Source organism: Sciurus vulgaris (genome assembly GCF_902686455.1).
Source record: "Sciurus vulgaris genome assembly, chromosome: 16".
Classification (NCBI taxonomy): Eukaryota; Metazoa; Chordata; class Mammalia; order Rodentia; family Sciuridae; genus Sciurus; species Sciurus vulgaris.
This window is the reverse complement of record NC_136477.1, coordinates 7,059,167-7,067,490: the sequence shown is the minus strand read 5'-3', so window position 1 is coordinate 7,067,490 and position 8,324 is coordinate 7,059,167. Positions and strand designations below refer to the sequence as shown.

At 39.2% G+C, this 8,324-nt stretch overlaps 1 pseudogene across 1 annotated transcript; it reads left to right on the top strand.

The window, feature by feature from the left end:
- Positions 1 to 3,813: 3,813 nt before the first annotated feature.
- On the top strand, positions 3,814 to 4,752 carry LOC306646126 (olfactory receptor 7G2-like; annotated as a pseudogene). Its single transcript has one exon. The product of its transcript is annotated as an olfactory receptor 7G2-like (transcript).
- The last annotated feature ends 3,572 nt before the right edge of the window (positions 4,753 to 8,324 follow it).

Sequence of the window (8,324 nt, the reverse complement as noted above, 5' to 3'; positions counted from 1 at the left end):
CCTGGTGAAAAGAAGTACTTTCTTACTTATAGAGATCAACCTATAGCGTCTTTTGTTTTCTTCTCACTACCATCTCATGTTTGGGTTTGTTATTATTTTTCTTATTTATTTAGTATTGGAAATTGTATCTTGTATCTACACGTTATAGTTTTCTTCAGGTTGTACACGGGAACACTGACTTGCTTGTAATCCAATTAATATGTTTGCACATTGTGTCTATTAATCCTAACTTTAATGTGAGTAGGGTTATCATGATGAAGAAAATCACCAAGATGCTGTCTTGCCATAAATTTCAAAAAATATACCATGTAAAACATGAATTCATATGTGGAGTTAGCAAAATATAACTAGAGTTGATAAATACATAAAAATTTTGAAGCCCTTAAATAAAGCATAGTTTAAAAATAACACCACCATGTGATGTCCCCTATTCCTATTAAATTATTCTATAAATCTAACTTGATGTATGGACACATGAGGCAACTAGAGCTTTTTGGTGACTGTGTGAACTGTGTGAATGAACACATCAGTTAAGAATGAAAAACTACAATTTCACCTAAGAAAAATGTATTTTTAAACTACTGGGGTGGAATACAAAATGGTATTTATAAAACGCTCTGCAGGGATGTAAAGCCCTCTCTATTACCTTTCAATCAGCAGTGATAAAACAGAATATATTAGAGTTCATTTTGTCTATTATGTGGAAAAATGTAGTTCAACAATTGCCCAAAAATTATTAAGGGGATACACTCTGTGTGATCATAAAATGCTATAGTTTAGTTGTCACACAAAGTCCTCTGTACTAAGTATTTAGTCACCAGCCTGTGGTGGTACTGGGAAGTGGTAGAACCTTCCAGAGTTGGGTACTAATGGAAGGACGTTAGATCATTGAGAACTGGGACCTTAAATGGGATAGTATAACTCCAGCCCCTGGTCTGTCTTTCTCTCTCCATTTCCTAGCTGCCTAGTCTGTTACAAATTCCCTCCAGGATATACTGTGTTGTCACTGGCCCAAAGTGATAGCCCAAGTGGCCATGCAATCAGACATATGAAACTATGAACCAGAGTAAATCTTTCTTCTTTGTCAGTTTATTAACCTCAGATATTCATTTCAGCAATTAAAAACTAACCAGCACAATATCTTAGCAAATATATACAAATGTTATTTATGCACACACATATAGGACCAAAATTGAATCAGTCTTTTTGAAATTATTAATTAAATGGAGATGGGAAACAAAAGAGAGATGGCTTTGTTTGTAACTGAAAAGGATCCCTGGAATGCATTAGAGACATGCCACACATTACCTTATGTGAGCAAGAGCCATTCAATGCAACTGAGGAGAAACAAGGGAGAGAACTGAGTGGAGCAAGCATGGCCTCAGGGGTCAGGAACCAATCACACCAATCCCTCATTTCTGCAGAGTTGGTCTTCATGGACTTGCACTCTTGGGATCAGAATGTTAGCAAAACAGCTGATCTGAAGATGGGCTTTAGGTATGTCACTGACAGGGATAGATTCAGACACTGCAGGAGTCAGCCTGTGAAGGCCTCACTCTACAGCCCTGCCGCAGCCAGGAAGCAGCACCTGAGCCTCCTCCTGAGATGAGTCTTCATGACCAGGGTTCCACTCCATCATCCAGTCTGTCTGTCTGTTTCCTAAGGACAGATTTTCCAATGTCAATATCAAGGTGAAACTTTGAAGCCAACCAGGTAACTAAAGCTGCTTAGTTAATGCTTTGAAAATGTGACTCATGTATCTCATTCATTTATTATTAAATTCATTTTAGTTCCTATATATGTCATCATATGCCCTTGCCAAACAAACACGGGCGGAGAGGATGTTTCCCTCTTATTTTTCTACCCACTGACATTCCCAGAGAGCATTCCAACACATCCAATACTTTCTTGATTTTTGCATTTATGCTGCTGAGGATGCTTTCTCTCTTTATTCCTTCCTCCATCACCCTGAAGCAATCTTCTCTCTAAGAAAAGAAAAGTGCTTTTGTGCAGCAGTGCATGGCAGAAAGAAGGAAGGTTTGAAGGAAGAAGGAAGGGATGGAGGGAGGAAGAGAGGGAGGGAGGGAGGGAGAGAGGAAGGATGGAAGGAAAAAAAAAAAACAAAAAGAAAGAGAGAGAAAGAAACCAGTAGGGAATGCCAGCTGAAGGATTCCATATGTCAAACGCCACACTTGGTGCATTACTTTGACATACATTTTATCAGTAAACATTCCCACAGTGATTTTTCAGCTCCATTGAAGTATAAGTGACTATAATTTGCATATATTCAAAGTGTACATTATGATGTTTGGATACATGTGTACATTGGATAATGATTCACAATTAGATTAATGAACAAACCTGCAGTGCAGTTCCCATTATACAAAGAGAACACACCAAACTCTCAGAGTTGATGATTTTTGCCCTTCCCAAAGAGTGTCCTAGAATTACTGTCACATTCAGGAATATTAATAAGACTAATTAATGACACTAATATTAATCAAAGGGGTAAATGCTGTCATAGCCACTTCCGTCTCTCATTGAAGAAAAGATCACTGCTGGACAGGGGCCTGCCAAGTAGGATCCTGCTTGTGTGACAAGCATGTGTTTTCATGTAAACTGTTGTTTTCTGAGTATCAGGAGATCTTATTTTCATCACTTTTCTCAGACATCTTTGCACTTCATTAACCTCTCCTTTAGCTGATACTTAAAAAACAAATTACCACCTGTTGACCAACAGAAGGTCTCCCTTAGGATGAGAGATAATCTCAGATAGGTTTCCCAGCTTCCCTTAGAGTTAATGGCTAAAGAACATGGTTTATTTTCCATGGTGGAGTCTTCTGAGCTTCAGTGTTTAAGAATATTTTCTAACATTTACTGAGGACCACCTGGTGGGATGCCATTCTCCTGCAATAACTACTTTTGTGGATAGAGGTGGGCATACACTGAAAGTGATAGAGAGACTAGGGAGGTCAGGAAGTGGCATAGGGAAATTGTGTTGTCTGAGTAACCATTTAGGTATGTACTCTTCGGAGGAAGGAACAGAGTTGGATACAGGAAGATTCTAGCAGTCAGACTAGCTGATCTAAAACCCAGTCTGGGCCAAGCACTCACTGTGGATCTCACATCCGTGATATAACCTCCAGTTGCCTAAGTGTCCTCATGGGTAAATGTCGACGCTAACTAGAATGAACACACCTGCAACTGGAAAGAGATTTCAGGTTATTCTGAAGCACGCCAATGTTATGGAACCATCACTTTAGAAGACAGATTTCTAAATTATATTCTTGTCTTTTTGAATGGTGGGGAATAATTGTGATTGAAAAGTTATGCCTTATGCTTGGTTTCATTCTCCCCTCTTCACACAGTAAATAAAACAGTTGATGTTCAGTGCAATTTCACTTCCATAAAAGGAAGGGATGGAAATGGGGGAAACAAGGGAACAGGAAAGGATGGAGAAAGTAACAAATGAAAGTATGAATATTCACTTCAGTTCACAGGACCTGTGAGAAAGTGATTCTTTTTTTTTCCCCCTCTGCAATAGGAACAGTTTTATTTCTTCTTTTCCAAGCTATATATAGCTTTTTATTTATTTTTTAATAAAAATTGAACCGACTCTCAAAATTCAGCAGGCATTCAAAGATTTCTTAAAGCATTAACTTACAGTTCTCATGCCCAGCAAGCGTCATGAAGCTTTCTGGAATGGAGACCAAGATTTTCCATTTCTAACATCTTCCCAAGTGCTGCTGCTTCTGCTGTTCACACAATTTATGATCTATCCACTCCATCATTTCCATCAAATCCATCAGATACATGGAACCCACAAACCAAACCACTGTTTCAGAATTCCTTCTTCTGGGACTGACAGATGACCCAGCACTGCAGTCGATCATCTTCAGTCTCTTCCTGTCAATGTACCTGGTCACCATCCTGGGGAACCTGCTCATCATCCTGCCTGTCAGCTCTGACCCCCACCTCCACACCCCCATGTACTTCTTCCTCTGCAGTCTCTCCTTTAATGACATGTGCTTAAGCACATGTATAATCCCAAAGATGCTACTGAGCATCCAAACACAGGATCGGAGAATCCCTTATGCAGCCTGCCTAACCCAGGTGTGCTTTGTCATAGTATTTGCACTTTTAGAACTTTTTTTCCTTGGGGTAATGTCCTATGACCGCTATGTGGCCATTTGTCATCCCTTGAGGTACAGAGTCATCATGAACCCCTGCCTTTGAGTCCTTCTCATCATGAACACCTTGCTTATCAGTATTTTTCATGGCTTACTGCACAGTCTGATGGTACTGAGGCTGTCCTTCTACTTAGATCTGGAGAACCCTCACTTCTTCTGTGAACTTGCTCAAGTTGTCAAGTTGACCTGTTCTGACACCCTAGTTGAAAACATACTGATATATGTTTCATCTTGCATATTTGTTGGTGTTCCTCTCTCTGGAATCGTCTTCTCTTACATTCACATCATGTCCTCTGTCTTGAGAATGCCCTCATCAGAAGGAAAGCATAAAGCCTTTTCCACCTGTGGGTCTCACCTGTCTGTCATCTCCTTGTTCTATGGCACAGGTTTTGGGGTGTACATTAGCTTTGAAGTGACTGACTCTCCCAGGAAGTCTGCAGTGGCTTCAGTGATGTACACTCTGGTCCCTCAGATGCTGAACCCCTTTATCTACAGCCTGAGGAACAGGGACATGAAGGAGGCCTTGAGGAAGCTCACTGGAAGGACGACTTCTCTTCTATGATGTATCAATTTCCTTGGACTTGGGTTTCGAGAGAAAGTCTCAGGGACTGGACTCCTGCTGAATCAGAATGCCTGGATCTTCTGTCGCCACTTTCTTCTAGGGTGATGGGGGTTAACTGATAACCTGATGTGTTTTATTTTGTCTTGAAACCTGACCTTTCTTTTTTGTCTAGTTTTTTGATGTTTGACCCATGATTTCTATTCTCCTGTATACATTCTTTGCTCATGTACCACAGAAACAACACCTGAAGCCAGAGTTCTAATTTTAACTGGTTTTGTTTTGGTGTACTCTTAGAAACACAAGTTGGAGAAGCTGAATGGACAGAATAATATTGGAGCCAAGCTGTGATCCTATCTACAAAAGGTTTCCAGCTGAGCATATGGTTGGTGTCATTTGAGTGACTTCCTAGAGTTTATTTTACTATGAGAAAAAGGGGTAGCCATTCACCTCTCATGTAGTATTTAGGGGCCAACCAGCAACTTCTGGTAATAGCATCCACCATGTTAAGCATAATAGTCTCTGAAGTTGGCATAGTTAGCTAGACGTTATCAGTGCTTTCAGATCATTCATCAATGAGAGGTGCCTTCAGTCCTAATAAGGAAAGAAAAGTCTACCATTAATATGCTCCATCTGATGGAGTTTCCATCATTCCTATTTGAGGTGTCCTTTTCCTGGGCTTTGATTCTTCCTAGGGCACCAGGAGATAGCAGCAGATTCAGGTGTCATACCTGGACATGATGCTAGGGACAATAAACTGAATGCCATTCCTGGGTTAATTGGTCTGTAATATTCATGGATTAGACTGAATCTCTGTGCAGACTGAATGGAGACCCTCAACACACACCCAGAACCTGACCCACTAGTTTTTATTAATACACATGATGATTGGGTACTGTTACTTGTTTGAGAAGAGAGGGTTTGATGAGAAGGAGTTTTTCCTGGATTATTTGGGTAGATCTTCGTTGTAGACATGTTTCCATATTAACAGTCTGAATTATAGAAGAAAGAGGAAAGAAAGAGTCATGTAACAATGAAGGTAGAAATTGGATTGATGCAGCCAAATGTGAAAACTTTTGTCCTATGAACCTGTCATTTTCAAAGATCTATAATGAACTTTTGTCACCATGTAGATATTATTACACATATTTTTGACCTTGTCAAAGTTCACATTTAAAATATTCTGTTTCTTGTCATTACTAACATCCTTATTTTCAAAACCATTTATGCTGTTTTGTAGGTTTTCATTCATTCTTTTCAGCAAAATGATTTTCTTTTGTTAAAGTTAAATCATTTCTACAAATTACACCATGAGGTTTCAGTTTTTTCAAGACTTGAAGCAGTTCTGAACATGGAAGTATGATGTAGGAGCAAAGGTAAATATTCTCCCAGGTACCCATTAGTTAATGGCAATGTGGTACAAACAGGCCTGTTTAACGTCTTCATTTTTATTCCTGCATTTTTATCCCCCATATTTTTCATTTTGCATTGCGACATTAAAATCAATAGCACTTCTGATGTTAATGAAATTTTGGCATCTATTTCTGCCATAGTGAATAAATCTCTTGAGTGTTCTCCTCTGTGTCTTCTAAAGGAAATAAAACAGTTGTACTCTGGGTATGGAGTTTTGGGCTGAGTGGACTGACTGACCATTCATCTCTGGGTATTTCCACTGAGAGTTCCTAAGGGATCAACCCACTCTACCTTCCATTAGATATCCCTAGTGTCATATTCTCTTACACTGAAAACTCGGTGGGTGTAAAATAGAATTTAATTAATTTACATTTCCCTCCAGATAAGAATCAATAATCCCATTTATTAGGGACCACTTTTCTCTTTTGTGAAATGTGTGCGTTTATGGCATATCCACTGGGCTTCTTCTCTTTCCAACATCAATTCCTAACAGTTCTTTGTGTACTTGTACTAGCAGTTATGTTCATCTATGTACACTGAAAATTCATCCATCAGGAGAACACCTCCCGTTGCTTCCTTGCCACGGAATTTAGTAGTCGCCCTCTAATTCATTTTAATATGGTTTATTTTGTCAAAATTTTCCTCAGGGCCTGTACTCAGTCGTTTTTGATATTGAAATTTCTACTTTGACTGATTAAGTACTTGTAGTCTTGCATCTTTCCTTTCCCATTTGAAGCTGAAGCCATGGGGAATTTATATTTTCCCTGGATGCAAGAAAAGAATCACATTCATCTTCATTACTGAGCACATTTCATTAAATAGTCCAGCCTTTACATTGAGACCAGTTCAGCTGTAAAGAAGCAGTGCACTTGGGTGTTTCTGTTTCCTGGCCTCCTTTCTAAACGGTGGCATTGTTGTATCTATCCCTACACTAACATCACATGCCTTAATGACTGCAGCTCCCTGGCCAGCAAAACTGTTTCCTCTGTCAACAAAGAAGCCCCAGAGGCTTTTTAGTTATAATCACAAAGGTACCATGGCCCCAGGTTAACTGTTTTTCTGTAAATTTGCAATTTTTGTCAACAATATTAATAGATTAGACACATAGTTTATATCTGTGGTCTTGTATTATTACTTGTAATGTGCATATGTTATAATACTGGGATGTTTTGAAAATGTGGTGATGAAATTCTTAAAAGGAGATAAAATATATATTCAATAGACAATTTTGACTTCAAAGAATATATTAGAACTATTGTTTATGGTGTACAAGGAAGTTCATATTTCACTTATCCAAACATTGAACTAACATTAAGTGGTTGCAATTTGTATGGTACTTTTAACATATTATCACTGATATTAAATAGGTAGTAAAATAGATGATAGATAGATAGATAGATAGATAGATAGATAGATAGATAGATAGATAGATGATAGGTATCATTCCCAATTTTTGTCTCTCAAAACATGTCTTCTTTGACTTCACAAAGTGCATAGCCAACTGCCCACTTGACAACCCTGTGGATACCTAACAGACATCTCACAGCCAACATTTCTATAAAACCATGGTGATAATTCTCAGGTGTTCTACACACACACACACTCCTGTCCCTTCCTGCAGCTCCTCAGCAGTTTTTGTCATTGAGCAACCTCTGTGGAAGAATCTTCCTCATTTACAAAGCAAGTTCTGGGGCTGGATTTTTGAGAGCATAGTCTCAGCATGGCCCCAAATGATCTGTGCTCATATGGCCACTGGCTACTCCTGTGTCTCCCAGAAGGAGGCCCGTGTTCTGCAGGGAGATTCCTGTAAGGACACCTGCTGCTAGTGCTATCCCGTAAGCCTGGTCCCCTGAGCGTCAATAGATTGTTGTTATTGTTATATGTGCTTTTGAGAATACATGTTCTTCACTTTACTTCTCTGTCAGTTTTTTTTAAAATCAGCCACCTACAATATCTGGGAAAGAAATTCCCTGAATATAAGTTAGACTTCATGACTTTATTTTTGTAGTTTTGTAAGAAGTTTTCAATCACTAATGGTTTCGAAAATTGTCTCCTTGCAGTGGTGGCCTGTGACTACACTGTGGTCACTTGTCATCCCTGAGGTACAGGGTCATCATGAGCCCTGCCTAGGCATCCTGCTAGTTCTGTTCTCTCTGTCAAAT